At 34.3% G+C, this 19,977-nt stretch overlaps 1 long non-coding RNA gene across 1 annotated transcript in view; it reads left to right on the top strand.

Annotated features, from left to right (window-relative positions):
* The window catches only part of LOC123860777 (uncharacterized), a 165,721-nt gene extending 147,018 nt beyond the window's left edge, over positions 1–18,703 (top strand). The window contains exons 4-6 of the long non-coding RNA XR_006794866.3: positions 3,267–3,412; positions 6,233–6,379; positions 18,609–18,703. This is a non-coding gene — a long non-coding RNA (uncharacterized LOC123860777). The remainder of the gene's footprint in view (positions 1–3,266; positions 3,413–6,232; positions 6,380–18,608) is intronic.
* Positions 18,704–19,977: the final 1,274 nt, after the last annotated feature.

Below are 19,977 nucleotides of genomic sequence, written 5' to 3'. Positions count from 1 at the left end.
AATATTAATTTTCTGAATCTAATCTACAGAGTTATAAAACACTTTCAAATCTTTCCTTTACAAGTGACTTGGTCTCTTCTCTAGAATTCCTGTAGCCCTATTTTTAAATTATTAAAATTTTATTAAAGTTTTCTGCATCCAAAGTTTTTATCAATAGCTTTCAAAATATAAACATTTAAATATACTATTATTCTGAAAATTTTATTGCAGACACATTGGTGAAATTCTTCAGTAGTAGCCAAATAGCAAAATGTTGTCTAGAGACAATTTTTCAGTGAATAGTGCTGGAGAAAGTATGCAAAGAACTTATGTTTCCACATGTAAAAATAGCAGCTCTAGCATTCAAAATCATCTTTATGCCTCTTACCCAATAATATATCAAGAAGACCAGTTAAGGGTGTTATATACAACTGATGAATAACTGAACTCTGCATCTGAAACTAATGAGGTACTATATGTTGGCTAATTGAATTTAAATGAAAAAAAGAAATAGTAAACAATCACATAAAAAAATAAAAAAGAAGAAAAGAAGACCAGTTAATATAGACTTATAGTAATCTAGAAAGTTACTAAAGGAGGGATTACTAAAGCAGGGAGCAAGTAGAAAAAATAGAAAGGAAATATATTATAATTCAGAAAATCATTAATAATTGTCTTTTTTATATGTGTGTACTCCCAAAATAAGTTGGACTAGGTTGGAAAGCCCTGCATCATATTAAACAGTGTTTTTAGATATACTTTCATCCATTAATCAGGAAAGGAAAAAGGTTAGGGAGGGCTACAGGTTAGGGAGTAAAAATTTTCATTAAGCAACCACTATGTTGTTGTTATTTTGTTTTTGTTGTTATTTTTGACACTCATGAAATTCATGTAGAAAATTCCTCAGTTCATATTCATTTTCAGCACTGGCCCATGCACAATTTTTATTGCTTTATTTTATATCTCTCCTCTATCTACCACACTCAATTTGATTTTTATACCCCATTCTTCTTGACTCCAAATAAACAATTAATTAGAAACTGATAGTATTATTTTCATGCCTATTTTACATTGATGGTATTGGCTGTAAGTTTTTTTCTTTGGTTTTTGTCCTAAAATTATGTTTTTGCAAATTATTCATATTGCTCTATGTAGGTAGATTCATTTATTTTTACCACTGCAAAGTAACCCATCATCACATATGTCATATTTCAGCTAAGCATTGTTCTTTAACAGATACAAGAGTTTCTTATCTCAAGCTTCCAAAAAGCAGAATTTGGGATAAAAATTTGTGTGTAAATCATTTCATGAGGGACTGCTCTGAGGAGAAACTTGCAAGGGAGTGAGGAAAGCAGTAAAGAAGTGGTCTCAGGACTTATCTAGTCTCAGCCTGATCCAAGGGGCTCTTGATTGTGAATTACACTTCAGAGGCTGCCCCACCCAGAGGCCAAGAGTCTGGGTTATTTATTTCTACATCAATCAGCCATCTGTAGGCTAATTGATGGCTTTTTTATTTTTATTTTATTATATTAATCACCATACATTACATTATTAGTTTTTGATGTAGTGTTCCATGATTCATTGTTTGCGTATAACACCCAGTGCTCCATTCAGTACATGCCCTCTTTAATACCCATCACCAGTCTAACCAATACCCCCACCCCCCCTCCCCTCTAGAACCCTCAGATAGTTTGTTTCTCAGAGTCCATAGTCTCTCATGGTTCATCTCCTCCTCCCATTTCCCCCCCTACACTGTGAATTGTGTAAGACTGTTGAAGCACAGACCTGTACCTCTAAAACATATAATACATTATATGTTAAAAAAAAAAAAAGAAGAAGAAGAAGAAGAAGAAGAAGATAGCAGGAAGGGGAAAAATGGATGGCTTTTGAGACAGAACTAGGTAGAGGAAAATGAGTGGAAAGGTGGGTTTGGAAAACTTGTAGGCATCTCCTGAGTTGGAAGCTTCTGTCAACCAAGGTTTGTCTCTGGAGAAAGGTGCAGGTATGAAGTTTTTAGTGACCAATACCCATAGTAGTGTGGGACAGGTACACAAAAAGCCTTATAAAGGGGAGATGGTCAGGGCATCAACAGCATCTGCTGCAATCAAGGTTGCTTATAGCGCTTTATTATCAAAACAATAATAGGATAGGTATTCTTGTTCATGTTCCATTTTGCACTGTTGCAAGTGTTTTCCTGGATTGCAAAACTACAAACTAGAAGTGGAATTGCAACACTCCATTTCACTGAAATCTGCTAAATAACACAATGACTGTTGAATCATTTACACTATCATTTTGACCATTTTTTATTTTCTTCCTCATTTGTAGGAATTCTTTGCACAAATTTCAGATATTGAAGATAAGATAGGAAGTATCTAATTATTGTGTCTTCACTCAAATATTTACGTGGCTATCAGTCAGCATACAATATTTAAATAACAATATCAGCACCATTGTTGATTTCCTTTAACTTCCTTTTTATGGTATTTGTATTGCTATTTTTCAAAGGAGAAACTGTATCTTAGTATCCCAAACTGAACTTGGATTGTATCTTTTGATTTCAAAGGACTATATCCATTTTGTTGATAGAAATTTAAAAAAGATTAATGACCTATTTTTCTTTGATGACAACAGCAGCTTGCATTAATATAGAGATCTTCAATCAGTCTAAAACTGACAGTCTTTGGTCAAAAAATATTTGAGATCTTTGTAAGTGTATGGACCAAGCATTTAAAATATATTTGTTGACAATGTAGCAAAATTCAGTTCTTTTAAGAATTACCTGATGGATAACTTTTAAATAAACTATTAGTGGAGACATAGTATTCTTGGATTTCTTAAAAAGCATAGCAAAAGAGGGGCGCCTGGGACTCGGTTTGGTGACTGCCTTTGGCTCAGGTCATTATCCTGGAGTCCCGGGATCTGGTCCCACATTGGGCTCCTGCTCAGTGGGGAGTCTGCCTCTCCTTCTGACCCTCCTCCCTCTCATACTTTCTCTCTCTCTCAAATAAATAAATAAAATCTTAAAAAAAAAAAAAAGCATACCAAAGAGCAAAATGTTTTCTCCAAAACCCTCACTCATCTTTGATGTAAGGTACTATTTGAATATAAATTGAATATAAATGTATACTATGAAGTATTTTTATTCTATTTCACATAGAGAGAACTGAGGTTTAGAAAGGTAAAATCAGGTTTTTAAGATCAAACTTGGCATTCAAACCTAAATGTATCCGGTTCCAAAGACTGTCTTTAACCACTATGCTGCCTTGCTGTTCCTCTTCTTTCAGAAGACTGAAATGTGTGGATCTGAGCATGGTTGAAGAATGTGATTCAAGGGAAAAAATATCCAGTTCATCACCGTATGCCCTTTGGGTTTCATACTACTGAATCTTTATTGCTCAAGCAAAGATTCTTTGCCCAGAGAACCTAAGAGGTGAGTTTTTATTTTATAACTTTTAAGGCACCACTTGTTCTTGTCATGATTTCTCTTCTAAAACAGAAAAAATATGAACACTTTTAGTTCTTTCCATGACACTTGCATAACTCTGAACCAAAATCTGAAAAAGAAAACATGGGAAATAAAAATATTGATCTATCTTATTACTTCATATTAAAAAAATAATCACCCCCAATTCACAGAAATTTTGAGTCTAATCCACTGTGGTGGAATAGAATGAAAGAATGGGCCAATATAAAGAAATCTGTTATAAATTTCATCTCATCTTTATAAATGTTTCAAAAACTATTTCCAAAATCTAAAAATATCAGAATAGAAAAAAAGCTCACCATAAGCTAAAAATTAAAAAAATTGTTACATGAAAAGTAATATGTATATAGAATAATAATAAAGATATTACTTATTTTTGAAAACTAAAGGCAAAACTAAAGGCATCTCCATTAAACTGCACAAAAAAAGAGCCCCTCACTAACAGTATTTTAAATATTCTGAAATTTATAAACAATAAAATATGAGGAGATCTAGAAATACTGGCATGAGTTTAACTAAAATATTAATAGTATACAAGATAAATTTCAGTTCAATTCATATTAATATCCTTTAAAGAAAGGGTACATTGTTCTGTACATGGAGCAGCAATGATTGTTTTTCTAAAGGGATAAAATTTGCCATTTGCAATGATATGGATGGAGCTAGAGATATTATGCTAAGGGAAATAAGTCAGTCAGAGAAACACAAATACCATGTGATTTTACTCAAATGTGGGGTATAAGAAACAAAACAAATGAGCAAAGGGAAGAAAAGAGAGAGGCAAACCAAGAAACAGGCTCTTAACTGTAGAGAACGAACCGATGGTTATCAGCAGGGAGGGGTTGGAGGGATGAGTAAAATAGGCAATGAGGTTTAAGGAGTGTACTTGTTGTGATGAGCACCAGATGTTGTATGGAAGTGTTGAATCACTATATTTTACACCTGAAACTAATATTACACTGTATGTGAACTAACTAGGATTTAAATGAACACTTAAAAAGAATAAACTCCAAGATCTCAGAGCAAAATTTTAAAAAAATGATAAAATTCTAAATTTATACAAAATATATTTTAGATATATTTAATATTAAAACAGAAAAGATTAAAATAAATGCAAAACAGTTTAATGATTCTTATCTTTGAATGGGAATATCATCTCTAAGCATAAATATTGTAAACAAAATTACAATGCAAGTGATAGCCTTGCCTCTAGTTACCCAAGAGCTCCCATTGACTTGAGTACTCTGGCTAGCAAACCAGGCCTGAGAGGGATCCACAAAGCAACACAGGCAAGGTGAAAGGGCCCGATTTATTCTGAGACAATTGCTTTTGACACTGCTAATGCAGTTGCTCTCAAAATTTATGTTTACCATTCCCATAGCGAGTGCGTTCCTTCTGTTACCCAACAGCCAAAATTCTTGAAAGGAAAAAAGTCAATGGCCAGATGTCTATCCTGCTAATCAGAGAATCAGATCAATTAACAACAGCTACAATTCCCTAATCAGCTTTCAAATTCCCATCAAAATGGCTGTGCCTAGAAATGCAATGTGGACAGTAAAATTTACTTCTTTACTAGATATACTGAATTCTACTCTCTAATTTCAATAATAAAAAGCGAATCCAAAACCTGTTAAAAATCCCCAAATTGTCGAGCCTGAAAAACATCAGAAGGATCTGACTTGGCAGCGGGGACAAATGTTAAATCTCTACGAAGTCAAGTGAAAAACAAAGTGAGACAGACATCCAAAATTATGTAATCAAAATCTTTTTTTAAAGATTTTATTTATTTATTTGAAAGAGAGAGAGAGAAAGAGAGAGCACAAGCAGGGTCAGGGGCAGAGGGAGAGGAAGAGAGAGAAGCCCGACGTGGGGTTCCATCCCGGGACCCTGAGATCAGGACCTGAGTTGAAGGCAGACACTTAACCAACTGAGCCATCCAGGCGCCCCCGTAATCAAAACCTTAATACATTAAATGTGGCTTAGGATATATGAAGACCTAAAGCTTTATCTTGGAAATAAAAATTATAAAACTTGTCTTTAGAATTAAAAATGGAAAGGGATATAGAATGAGAATTAAGTTTCCACTTCGGTTCATTAAATTTAAAAGGCCATAACTGATTAGATGATGTGAAAAATTCTATATTTCTTTACTATCCATATTTTGAAAGGAAGCTCCAGATTCTAATGTAAGTTTTGTAAGAATTGTTTCAGCATTGCTAATTTAATGCTGATATACTCTAGACAAGTTTTAGTATCTCGAGGGTTCTCTGTTGTTCTGGGACCTGAAATTCTCTAGGGGTTTTGAATTTGACACTTCAGTTGACTTGCTGTATAGTAATTGACCTGTGCTAGAACAGTGATTGATCGGAATCTTCTACAAATTCAAGTATGATTAATAAATCTGGCTTAAACACTATAATGTCAAAAGGGGGACAGTTTCCATCTAATGAAAACATGTCAGATTCATTGAGCTACCATGTTTTAATGTAATTAAAATTATCTCCAAATGCTGCTTTTTAAAATTTCAGCATATGTAGCATAATTGTAGCAATTCAAAGATGGTCCATTTGAAAGTATATTTGAGTCTCTTAGAAGGAGGCAATATCGGGGGAAGCTAAAATAAGACAAAACTTTTACTAATTAGAATGTCTGCAATTCGAAGATTTTCTCTATTAGTCAATATTTATTAGATATTTGAAACTAAAAATGTAGACTAAAATCAGGTGGATTCTGGAAAGTAAACCTCACCTATGCTTCTATGCACAGGACACTTAAAAAACTACATGCTCCATGAAGACATTGGTTCATGGAGTTTCAAGTGGAAGTTCACATGTTCCAGTGGTCAATGTATCCAGACTGATTTTAAATTCCCAAAGAAAAGAAATATTTTCTATCCATAAATCCAGCCCTGAAGTAAGTCAATCATATGAATTTCAAGTTATTGTTTATAAGGAACGTTCCTTTATGCTTCATAATTTGTGTACTTTGTTTTGGATTATACATTGTATTTGTCTACTGTAAGTATGATTCTCTGAAATTTTCACATTATATACTTTACTTGCATTAATCACAAAACATTTTTATTTATTTATTTATTTTTTATTTATTTATTTATTTATTTATTTATTTATTTATTTATTTATTTATTTATTTATTTATGTTAATCACCATACATTATATCATTAGTTTTTGATGTAGAGTTCCATAATTCATTGTTTGGGTATAACACCCAGTGCTCCATTCAATATGTGCCCTCTTTAAACCCATCACCAGGCTAACCACCCCCCCCCACCCAGAACCCTCAGTTTGTTTCTGGGTCCATAGTCTCTCAGGTTCATCTCCCCCACTGATTTCCCCCCCTTCATTTTTCCCTTCCTGCTATCTTCTTCTTCTTTCTTTTTTTTTTTTTTACATATAATGTATTATTTGTTTCAGAGGTACAGGTCTGTGATTCAACAGTCTTACACAATTCACAGTGCTCACCATAGCACATACCTTCCCCAATGTCTATCACCCAGCCACCCCATCCCTCCCACCCCCCACCACTCCAGCATCTCTCAGTTTGTTTCCTGAAATTAAAAATTCCTCCTATCAGTGAGATCATATGATACATGTCTTTCTCTGACTGACTTATTTCGCTCAGCATAATACCCTCCAGTTCCATCCACATCGTTGCAAATGGCAAGATCTCATTCCTTTTGTTGGCTGCATAATATTCCATTGTGTATATATACCACATGTTCTTTATCCATTCATCTGTCGAGGACATCTTGGCTCTTTCCACAGTTTGACTATTGTGGACATTGCTGCTATAAACATCGGGGTGCACGTACCCCTTCAATCTCTACATTTGTATCTTTGGGATAAATATCCAGTAGTGCAATTGCTGGGTTGTATGGTACCTCTATTTTCAGCTTTTTGAGGAACCTCCATACTGTTTTCCAGGATGGCTGCACCAGCTTGCATTCCCACCAACAGTGTAGGAGGGTTTCCCTTTCTCCACATCCCTGCCAACATCTGTCATTTCCTGACTTGTTAATTTTAGCCATTCTGACTGGTGTGAGGTGGTATCTCATTGAGGTTTTGATTTGGATTTCCCTGATGCTGAGAGATGTTGAGCACTTTTTTTTCATGTGTCTGTTGGCCATTTGGATGTCTTCTTTGGAAAAATGTCTGTTCATGTCTTCTGCCCATTTCTTGATTGGATCATTTGTTCTTTGGGTGTTGAGTTTGATAAGTTCTTTATAGATTTTCGATACTAGCCCTTTATCGATATGTCACTGGCAAATATCTTCTCCCATTCTGTCGGTTGTCCTTTGGTTTTGTTGACTGTTTCTTTTGCTGTGCAAAAGCTTTTTATCTTGATGAAGTCCCAATAGTTCATTTTTGCCCTTGCTTCCCTTGCCTTTGGTGATATTTCTAGGATGAAGTTGCTGTGGCTGAGGTCGAAGAGGTTGCTGCCTGTGTTCTCCTTTAGGATTTTGGACTCCTGTCTCACATTTAGGTCTTTCAACCATTTTGAGTCTATTTTTGTGTGTGGTGTAAGGAAATGGTCCAGTTTCATTCTTCTGCATGTGGCTGTCCAATTTTCCCAACACCATTTGTTGAAGAGACTGTCTTTTTTCCATTGGACACTCTTTCCTGCTTTGTCGAAGATTAGTTGACCGTAGAGTTGAGGATCCATTTCTGGGCTCTCTATTCTGTTCCATTGATCTATGTGTCTGTTTTTGTGCCAGTACCATACTGTCTTGATGATGACAGCTTGTAATAGAGCTTGAAGTCCGGAATTGTGATGCCACCAGCTTTGCTTTTCTTTTTCAACATTCCTCTGGCTATCTGGGGTCTTTTCTGGTTCCATACAAATTTTAGGATGATTTGTTCCATTTCTTTGAAAAAAGTGGATGGTATTTTGATAGGGATTGCATTAAATGTGTAGATTGCTCTAGGTAGCATTGACATCTTCACAATATTTGTTCTTCCAATCCATAAGCATGGATTGGAAGACCACAGTTTCTTTCATGAATATTTTATAGTTTTCTGAGTACAGATTCTTTGCCTCTTTGGTTAGATTTATTCCTAGGTATCTTATGGTTTTGGGTGCAATTGTAAATGGGATCGACTCCTTAATTTCTCTTTCTTTTGTCTTGTTGTTGCTGTATAGGAATGCTACTGATTTCTGTGCATTGATTTTATATCCTGCCACTTTACTGAATTCCTGTATGAGTTCTAGCAGTTTTGGGGTGGAGTCTTTGGGGTTTTCCACATAAAGTATCATATCATCTTCAAAGAGTGAGAGTTTGACTTCTTCTTTGCTGATTTGGATGCTTTTTATTTCTTTTTGTTGTCTGATTGCTGTGGCTAGGACTTCTAATACTATGTTGAATAGCAGTCGTGATAGTGGACATCCCTGCCATGTTCTTGACCTTAGGGGGAAAGGTCTCAGTTTTTCCCCATTGAGAATGATATTTGCTGTGGGCTGTTCATAGATGGCTTTTATGATATTGAGGTATGTACCCTCCTTTCCTATACTCTGAAGAGTTTTGATCAAGAAAGGATGCTGTACTTTGTCAAATGCTTTTTCTGCATGTATTGAGAGGATCATATGGTTCTTGTTCTTTCTTTTATTAATGTATTGTGTCACATTGATTGATTTGCGGATGTTGAACCAACCTTGCAGCCCAGGGATAAATCCCACTTGGTCATGGTGAGTAATCCTTTTAATGTACTGTTGGATCCTATTGGCTAGTATTTTGGTGAGAATTTTTGCATCCATGTTCATCAAAGATATTGGTCTGTAATTCTCCTTTTTGATTGGGTGTTTGTCTGGTTTGGGGATGAAGGTAATGGTGGCCTCATAAAATGAGTTTGGAAGTTTTCCTTCCATTTCTATTTTTTGGAACAGTTTCAGAAGAATAGGTATTAATTCTTCTTTAAATGTTTGGTAGAGTTCCCTTGGGAAGCCATCTGGCCCTGGGCTTTTATTTGTTGGGAGGTTTTTGATGACTGCTTCAATTTCCTTAGCGGTTATAGGTCTGTTCAGGTTTTCTATTTCTTCCTGATTCAGTTTTGGTAGTGGATGCATCTCTAGGAAATCGTCCATTATCTAATTTGCTGGCATATAGTTACTGATAATATGTTCTTATAATTGTTTGTATTTCTTTGGTGTTGGTTGTGGTCTCTCCTCTTTCATTTATGATTTTATTTATTTGGGTCCTTTCTCTTTTCTTTTTGATAAGTCTGGCCAGGGGTTTATCAATCTTGTTAATTCTTTCAAAGAACCAGCTCCTAGTTTGGTTGATCTGTTCTACTGTTCTTATGGGTTCTATTTCATTGATTTCTGCTCTGATCTTTATTATTTCTCTTCTCCTGCTGGGTTTAGGCTTTATTTGCTGTTCTTTCTCCAACTCCTTTAGGTGTAGAGTTAGGTTGTGTATTTGAGACCACTCTTGTTTCTTACAAAAGGCTTGTATTGCTATATACTTTCCTCTTAGGACTGCCTTTGCTGCATCCCAAAGATTTTGAACAGTTGTGTTGTAATTTTCATTGGTTTCCATGAATTTTTTTAAATTCTTCTTTAATTTCCTGGTTGACCCATTCATTCTTTAGTACGATGCTCTTTAGCCTCCATGTATTTGAGTTCTATCCAACTTTCCTCTTGTGGTTGAGTTCTAGTTTCAAAGGATTGTGGTCTGGAAATATGCAGGGAATCATTCCAGTCTTTTGGTACTGTTTGAGACCTGATTTGTGACCTAGGATGTGATCTATTCTGGAGAATGTTCCATGGGCACTAGAGAAGAATGTGTATTCTGTTGCTTTGGGATGGAATGTTCTGAATATATCTGTGAAGTCCATTTGGTCCAGTGTATCATGTAAAGTCTTTATTTCCTTGTTGATCTTTTGCCTAGATGATCTGTCCATTTCAGTGAGGGGGGTGTTAATGTCCCCCACTATTATTGTATTGTTGTTGATGTGTTTCTTTGCTTTTGTTATTAATTGGCTTATATAATTGGCTTTTCCCATGTTAGGGGCATAGATATTTACAATTGTTAGATCTTGTTGGATAGACCCTTTAAGTATGATATAGTGTCCTTCCTCATCTCTTATTATGGTCTTTGGTTTAAAATCTAATTTGTCTGATCTAAGGATTGCCACCCCAGCTTTCTTTTGGTGTCCATTATCCTGGTAAATTGTCTTCCACCCCCTCACTTTCAATCTGGGGGTGTCTTTGGGTCTAAAATGAGTCTCTTGCAGACAGCATATCAATGAGTCTTGTTTTTTTTATCCAATCTGATACCCTGTGTCTTTTGATTGGGGCATTTAGCTCATTCACATTCAGGGTAACTATTGAAAGATAGGAATTTAGTGCCATTGTATTGCCTGTAAGGTGACTGTTACTATATATTGTCTCTGTTCCTTTCTGGTCTATGTTACTTTTAGTCTCTCCCCTTGTTTAGAGGACCCCTTTCAATATTTCTTGTAGGGCTGGTTTCATGTTTGCAAATTCCTTTAGTTTTTGTTTGTCCTGGAAGCTTTTTATCTCTCCTTCAATTTTCAATGACAGCCTAGCTGGATATAGTATTCTTGGCTGCATATTTTTCTCATTTAGTGCTCTGAGTATATCATGCCAGTCCTTTCTGGCCTGCCAGGTCTCTGTGGACAGGTCTGTTGTCAGTCTAATGTTTCTACCATTGTAGATTACAGATCTCTTTTCCCAAGCTGCTTTCAGGATTTTCTTTGTCTCTGAGACTCGTAAGTTTTACTATTAGATGTCAGGGTTTTGACCTATTTTTATTGATTTTGAGGTGGGTTCTCTGTGCCTCCTGGATTTTGATGCCTGTTTCCTTCCCCAAATTAGGGAAGTTCTCTCCTATAATTTGCTCCAATATACCTCCTGCCCCTCTCTCTTTCTTCTTCTTCTGGGATCCCAATTATTTTATTATTGTTTCATCTTATGGTATCACTTATCTCTCAAATTCTGCCCTCGTGATCCAGTAGTTGTTTATCTCTCTTTTTCTCAGCTTCTTTATTTTCCATCATCTGGTCTTCTATATCACTAATTCTTCTGCCTCATTTATGCTAGCAGTTAGAGCCTCCATTTTAGATTGCACCTCATTAATAGCCTTTTTTATTTCGACTTGGTTAGATTTTAGTTCTTAATTTCTCCAGAAAGGGTTTCTCTAATAATCCATGCTTTTCTCAAGCCCAGCTAATATCTTTAAAATCGTCATTCTGAACCCTAGTTCTGACATCTTACTAATATCCATATTGATTAGGTCCCTGGCAGTCAGTACTGCCTCTTGTTCTTTTTTTTGAGGTGATTTTTTCTGTCTTGTCATTTTGTCCAGAGAAGAGATGAATGAGAGAACAGAATGCTAACAGGGTGACAACGACCCCAGAAAAATATACATTAAACAAATCAGAAGAGACCTGAAACCAGGGGGAAAGAACAGGAAAGAAAGAAAGAAAAAAAAAAAAACACAAAAGAAAAAGATAAAAGAAAAAACCTAACAAACAAACAAACAAAAAGAATATGATCAAATACAATCAGCCTGGTGCATAGTTCAGAGCCACACACTAGCTTGTGGGCATATTTTGATCTGTTAGAAGAAAGTGCCTCCTAAAATTTTAAAGAAAGAAAAACATATATGTACAAAAATAAGGGTAAATACAATGTAGGGATGGAATATGGCTGTAAAGATGAAAATTATAAAAGATTTTATAAAAGGAATTGATAAGAAGTTGGTTTAAAAAATAAGAAGAGGATTAAAAAAAAAAGGGAGAGAATGTGATCAGGCAGGAGACTAGAAAAAAGCCATACACTAGAGATTTAGGGTATATTTTGGTCTGTTAGAAGAAACCATCTCAAAATTTTAAAGACAGAACAACTTATGTATATATATACCAAAAATAAGATTAACTACTATGAAGGGATAGAATATGACTCTAAAAATGACAAATAAAAAAGATTTTTTAGAAAAGGGATTGATAAGATGTTGGTTGAAAAAGGGAAAAAGAAAAATTCAAAAAAAGAAAAGAAAAAGAAAATTTAAAAAAATTAACTTTGAAAAAATAAAGACTCATGGGAAAAAAGCCACAAATTCTATGTGCAGTATTCCCCTAGCACTGGAGTTCTGCCCTTCTCATTGATCGGTAAACTTGGTCTTTGCTGTCTGTTCTTGCTGATCTTCTGCACGTCCTACCTTCCAGAAAGTGGTCGCTTTTCTGTTCAGAGAGTTGCTGCTATTATTTTCTTCGATCTCCTGTTGAGTTTGTAGGTGTTCTGAATGGTTTGATCCCTATCTAGCTGAATTCCCTGGGACCAGACAAAATTTACATCTCCTACTCCTCCGCCATCTTGCTCCTCCCTCTATTTGTTTATTTATTTATTTATTTAATTTTTAAGTAGGCTCCGTGCCCAGCATTTTGAATCCCCATTAAAAAAAAAAAACATGTTTTCAAACTTTTAATAAAACAAGTTTTCCCTTATTTTTTTCTGTATTATTATTTATTTGCTTATTATGAGCAAGATTGGGCATTTTTAAAATATGATTTTAAAATCCATTTGCATTCATTGTTCTGTGATTTATATGTTCATGTATTTTGCCCATATTCTTACCAAATTGTTGGCATTTGACTTAATTTCCATGACCTCCCTATGTATTAGTGATACCAACATTTTGTCTCTAAGGAAAGTTACAGATATTTTTCTCATTTTGTCATTTGCTTTGCCTACCCAAAGGTTTCTTTACTTATTTATTTATTTTTTTTTCATTTCTCTGGATCTAACTTCCAATCATTTTTTTATTTCTTCTGAGTTATGAGTCAAAGTTAGGGAGATTTTTCTCTAACTCTTGGTTAAAAAGGAATTCACCTTCTTCTTCTAATACATTGCTAGTTTTATTTTTTTTCTTTTGAATTAAAAATCTATTTTGAATTTATGCTTATTTTTGATGTGAGGAATGGACCAAATTTTAATGTTTCTATGAAGATATGAAGTTGTTACAATATTATTTATATAAAAGTCTACCTTTTCCTTACTGGTTTGAAATGCCACCTTTACCATATTCTAATTATTATTTTTTTAATTTTCTGGGGTCTGTTTTTGGATGTTTTTATTCTGCTTCATGCTATCTATCCATGTTCTAAAACATAATATTCCTTTAGCTAGAGGTAGAACTAGTCTGTTCTCATTGTTCTCTTTTAAAAGTTTCTTGATGATTCTTGCTACTAGTTTTTCATATAAACTTAATGATCAACCTAACTAGTTCTAGGAAGAAAATTTTAAAAACCTAGTAGCATATTTGTTGGTATTAGATTTACAAATAGTCATCTTTATGATGTTGAGTCTTTGAGTATGAGAAAATAACATGTTTTATCATTTGTTCAAATCTCCTTTTGTGTCTTTTAGAACTATATGATAGTTTTCCTTATACAGACATTTCCTTACATACACATTTCTTAAGTTTATGTTTGTTTTTTCACTATTTTGCAAATAGACTTTTCTGGCATTCGTCTAATTGGTTATCTGCCTATTTGGAGATTATTGATTACCAATGTGACATTTTTAAGTATATTTCCACTGTGATATAAGAATGGTATCTGGTTGTGGTATTATACTATAATTTTGCAAGATGTTATGATTGGGTATCTGGGTAGGGTACATGTTAACTCTCTGTATTATTTCTGTCAATTACCTGTGAATCTACAATTATCTCAAAATTTAAAAAAATTAAAAATAAAGACAGTTGGGGTGCCTGGGTGGCTCAGTCAGTTAAGTGTCCAACTCTTGATTTTGGCTCAGGTCATGATCTCAGGGTCATGAGATCAGCCCAGCACTGGGCTCGGCACTGAGTTTGGAGTCTGCTTGGGATTGTCTCTCTCCCTCTGCCTCCCTCACCCCCTCATGCACGCCCTCTCTGAAGAAAGAAAGAAAGAGAGAAAGAGAGAAAGAGAGAAAGAGAAAGAAAATTATATTAGACTAACTTGGTATATACTTGTTATTAGGAGTAATTTAGGTAATACATGTTTAAGGAATTTCAATGTACAAAGTATTATAGAGATAAAGAATACAATTATTATTACATATTTTTTCTTTTATTAAACAATATTTTTATTCATTTATTTGTCAGAGAGAGAGCACAAGTAGGGGAATGGCAGGCAGAAGGAGAAGCAGCCTTCCTGCCAAGCAGGGAGCCCGATGTGGGGCTCCATCTCAGGATCCTGGGATCATTACCTGAGCCAAAGGCAGACACTTAACTGACTGAGCCACCCAGGCGTCCCCCCTTTTATGTTTTACTAACAGCCTAAAATCTATAGAGAATTGAGTCAGAAATCTACAACTTAGAGAAAGACCTTTATTTTACCCATAAATGCAGGCTATTTCAAAGTTGTCTTCTCTTAGGTATTCTTTGGACATATATGAAATGAATGGAGCAGGAATGCCTTCTGGTGCAGTTTCGGTACTTCTTAAGATGACATATAGTGATTTATAAAATTAAATATGCATAAACATTAAAACCATAATTATTTCATGGTGGTAATAACATTTATAAGCAAGATGAAATTCCTAGAATCTGTAAAGAACAAAAAAAGTTTTTAAAAATAGGACACAAAAGTTACTGCAAAGCAAAAAACCCTGAAATGGTAATATAAAATACAAAATAGAGGGAAAATTTCACTCTAAGTGGTTGGCTTAATATAACCAGAGTTTGAACAAATCAGAAAGAGAAAAAAACTAACAGCCAAATAGAAGCAATACAAAGGACATGATTTGTATTAAAATGAGGAGGAGGAATTATTGCTTTTCTTCTCTTCACATTGTTAAAGTCCAATGTTTGATCAGACAGCATTACAGGAAAACAGGTGACATTGCTGTAAGTGTAAATTAGCCTGACAAATTTGAGAGCAATTTAGCTATAATATAGATATCAAAAGATATAATCACAATATCCTTTGATTTAGCAATTTTAATTTTAGTTTTTTATTATATAAAATAAACCTATATCTGTCCTTGAAAATACATAAAAAGTTCTTTATTGCTGCAGTATTTGTAATATCAAAAGACAAAAAAATATTAAATACCCTGCAATAGGGGACTGGCTATATTCATACCAGGAAATACCATACGGACCCGAAAATTTGAGATAAATCTTTAGTATTGATACTGGAAATTTGGTAAATATATCCTTGAGTGAAGAAAGCATGCTGCAAAATAATCTATGGCACATGACACATATTGTTCTTTATTCTGTACTCAGACGTGGGTACCTGTACATACATAACACAAGAAACTGTGAAGGGTCGTTATATGTGGGGAGGATGTATGGGATGGGGTGGAAACATTTTTTTTTTAGTATCTTCTTCATATTTGAATTATTACCTATTTTATTTCTCTAAAATACAATATTAAAATGGGAAGTTTCATGATAATTTTGACTAAAAGTCCAAGAAAATTCCAACATGAGGGGCTAGACCACATAAATAATAGAACTTGCAGAAGAGATAAAAAGGAGCTGGTTTTAAAACCCAAATGTAGACAAGGGAGAAGTTCTAGATGAGAAAAATAATTTCTTTAAAGACTATTGTAAATGTTGTAAGAGGGGTGGGAGAATCCATCTCCCAACTTCAAGTCAGTTGAGGAGGGTCTCAGTGAATCTTCCAAGAGCTTGTCCTCTTTGGTTTTTAAGAGGCAGTGGGATCGTGTCTGATTTACAGTGAAGAAGTGAAAGGCCAGAGACTGTGTCTAGAGCCACAGCCTCTGATGGCAAAACAAGAGGTGGTTCTGCTTGCTCTTAGAATATGTTGGAATACATAGTGAGACCTCAGCAAAAAGAGTCTGGATGGCGTTGTATCAAATGCCCAACAGAGGAAGGAAGAAATATAAGTGATTTTTCTACTGATGATGATTACCCAAGATCAAAAGAATTTCTGGAATGTTTCCCAGTGTTGAGAGTAAGTGGAGGAGACTTCAAAATTACTATGAAAGCCCAAAACTTGATAGAGCATCAGCTTAAAACTTTAACTCGATAAATGTTAACAAATATATATATATGTGTGTGTGTGTGTGTATGTATATATTTGTATGTATAAATAGTCATGTAGCCACCACTATAATTAAGATATGGAAACTTTCCATCATCCCCAAATTTCCTTCACTGCAGTTTACAATCAATCCTTCCCACACTCTGGCCTTGATCTGCTAAAGATCTGGCTTCTGTAGCCATAGATTGTTTCTGCCTATCCTAAAATTTCATGTACTAAAAGTCAGCTAGACACTTAGCCAAATAAAATAAAATAAAATGTATAGCAAATCATTGTCTCAAAGACTTGAGAGTTATATGGGAAAAATGAAAGAACAAAGATTCTATGAGTTAGGCTTTGTCAGAGAATGAACTATAAATGGGTGCACATCCTTTATACATAATAACTTGCCAGGAATATTGAGTCACAACAGCCCCAAACTACTGAGCAGAAGATATGTTTCAACATTGTAGTTAAACACATTTGTTGTTGTTGTTGTTGTTGTTGTTTTTACCTACTTATTAGTCACAAAAGATTAAAAATATCGATTTTCTGGACTTCTTCCTGAAGTTCACCTCCCAGTGCACTCATATAAAAATAGTACTTTTGCATCAACCATGATCTAATTAGCTGATTAATTTCAACAAAGATTATAATATACTATAAAAAGATAAAAATACAAGAGTCTAAATTTATGCATATATTTTGAAATATGAGTCCTTGGTTAGATATAAGGTTTGCAAGTATTTTCACCAAGGCTACCTTACCTTTTCATCTCTTGTTTTTTCTTAAAAAAAAAGTTTTTAAGTTTGATTATATCCAATTATTGATTTTTTTTTTTTATGGATCATTTCTTTGGTGTTCTGTCTAGGAACTCTTGATCGAGCACCAGATCCAGAAAATATTCTAGTACTTTTACAGTTCAATATTACATATTTGAATCTATGATTATTTTGAGGTTTATTTATTTATTTTGTCTGTGGATCTCTCATTGCTCTATCATCATTTGTTGGAAAGACTTTTTTTTTTTTTCCCATTAAATGGCTTGTGTATCTTTATAAAAAATTAACTGACTATACTATGTCGGACTATTTCTAGGTTCTTTATTCTGTTCTACTGATCCATGTGTCTATCCCTCCTCTCTGAGTGTAATGGTCTTGATTATTGTGGTTGTATAATAAGTCTTGAGTTCAGGTAGAATCATCTTCCTAACTCATACTTTTTTTTTTTCAAAATTGTTTTGATATTCTAGTTCCCTTACCTTTCCATATGAATTTTAGAATCATCTTGTCTATATCTATAAAAGAACTTGATGAAATTTTGAGAATTTCATTAAAATTATATATTAATTGAGAATTGATTATTTTTACTATGGTGAGTCCTTCAATCCATTTATAGTGTTTCAATTTATTTAGATCTCATTTCATTAGTATTTTATAATTTTCAAAATGCAAATCCTGTGTCCATGTTTTGTTGAATTTACACAAAAGTACTTATATTTTTTTTGTTACCGTACTCTCTTTGTTGCCTTGGGGCGGAGCTGTGATATTAGCATGGCCAAGAGTACTCAGCTCCACTTTGGCCCACACAGCTCCTCCATGAAGGGTCTCCACCTGGCTGTCCAGGTGAGGCCTCCTCCAGACACCGGCCATTGGGGTCTCACGATCAGGTGCAGGATCTGCTGCTTACATGTACTGGAAAACCTCATGGTCAGGTGCAGGCACTCTCAGAGGGTCCACAAGGTGCCATGATCATGCTTAAGGTAAAGTCTCCAGGAAGCAGCCTTCTGGAGCATTTGGTTTGTGGACAATCGACTTTCTATGTTGATGATGCCTCGGTTTGCTCCTTTTCCACCCCCTTGCACTTAGCAACAATGGTATTTTTTTTATTTTAGTTTTCAAGTATTTGTTTCTAAGATATAGAAGTTCAGTAGCTTCTTGTATGTTAATCTTGTATCCTGTGACTTTGCTAAATTAATTTATTTGTTCTGCAAGTTTGTTTATAGATTTTATGTGGAATTTTCTACATGGATGATATATCATATGCAAAAAGAGGTGTTTATTTCAACTTCTCTAATTTGTGTGTGTTTGATTTCCTTTTCTTGCCTTATTGTACTGATTAGAACATGAAGAACATCTTGAAGAGCAGTGGGCACCCTTGCCTTGTTCCTGACCTGTGGTGGAAAAATTTCTTTCACAAGTAAGTGTGATTATTTGTTTTATGTTTTTTGTAGATGTTCCTTATCAACTCGTGGACCTCTCTCTCTATCCCTATTTTTCAGTGAATTTGTTTGTTTGTTTTATCATGAGTAGTTGTTGATTTTTTTGTAAATGTTTTGTCTGCCTCTATTGATATTATGTTTTCTTTTTTAGCCTGTTGATATAATGGATTGCATTAATTAATTTTCCATTTTTGAGTTAGCTTTGTATTCCTGGAAATAACACCACTTGGTCATAATTCATATTTTTTTATTTATAGCTAAATTATATTTACTAATAATTTAAGATTTTTTACATCCAGAGTCTTGAGGGATATGGTCTGTACTTTTCTCTTTATGTATTGTCTCTCTCTGGTTTTGATAAATGATATGGACTTCAAAAAATCGTAGGAAAATGTTCCCTCTAATTTTTGGAAGAGATTGTGCAGAATTGATGTTAACTTTTCTTTAAGTATTTGGTGGAATTTGTGAGTGAAACCATCTGGGCCTAGAGATTGCCTTTTTTTAAATTAAAATTTCAATTTCCTGAATAGTCATGGTGTTATTCAAATGATCTGTTTCATATTTGGTGCATTGTGGCAGTTTGTACTTTTCCAGGAATTGGTCCATAACATCTAAGTTGTCAGATGTGAGTAGTTGCTTGTAATATGACCTTATCATGCTTTGGCTGTGTTTGTGTAGGGTCTGTAGTGGTATCCTTTGTTTTATTGATTTTCTTTATTGCCTTTTTCTTTTCAGTTCTATTGCTCTTTGCCCTTATTGTTATTATTTCCTTCCTTCTGATTGCTTTGTATTTTTAATTTGTTATTCTTTTTCTAGTTCATTAAGTGGTTTGAATTATTTGAGATTTTCCTCTTTTCTACTATAAACATTTAATGCTCTACATTTCCCTCTGGGAATTACTTTAGCTGCCTCCAACAGTTACTGATATGTTTGTTTTCTTTTTTATTCAGTTCAATGTATTTTTTTAAAAAATTCTTTAGACTTCATCTTTGATCCCTGGTTTATTTAGGGGTGTGTTGTTTAGTTTCCAAGCAACTGGAGATTTTCCTGTTATCTTTGTGTTATTGATTTCTAGTTTGATTCCATTGTGATCAGAGAACACACTGTATATGATTTTAATTCTTTAACATTTGTTGAAGTTTGTTTTCTGGCCCAGCATATCTTGGTATTTGTTTATTGAAAAGAATAGACTGTTGATATGAGTGTTCTGTAAATGTGATTAGATCCTGTTTGTAGCTGGTCTTTTTGGTTTATTCTATATCCTTGCTGA

The sequence above is a fragment of the Mirounga angustirostris genome, unplaced genomic scaffold (assembly GCF_029215605.1).
Source record: "Mirounga angustirostris isolate CCGP_5_RB_7025 unplaced genomic scaffold, mMirAng1.0.hap1 SCAF_7, whole genome shotgun sequence".
In the NCBI taxonomy this organism is placed as follows: Eukaryota; Metazoa; Chordata; class Mammalia; order Carnivora; family Phocidae; genus Mirounga; species Mirounga angustirostris.
The sequence above is the reverse complement of the archived record's forward strand: the minus strand, read 5'-3'. Positions and strand labels throughout refer to the sequence as shown.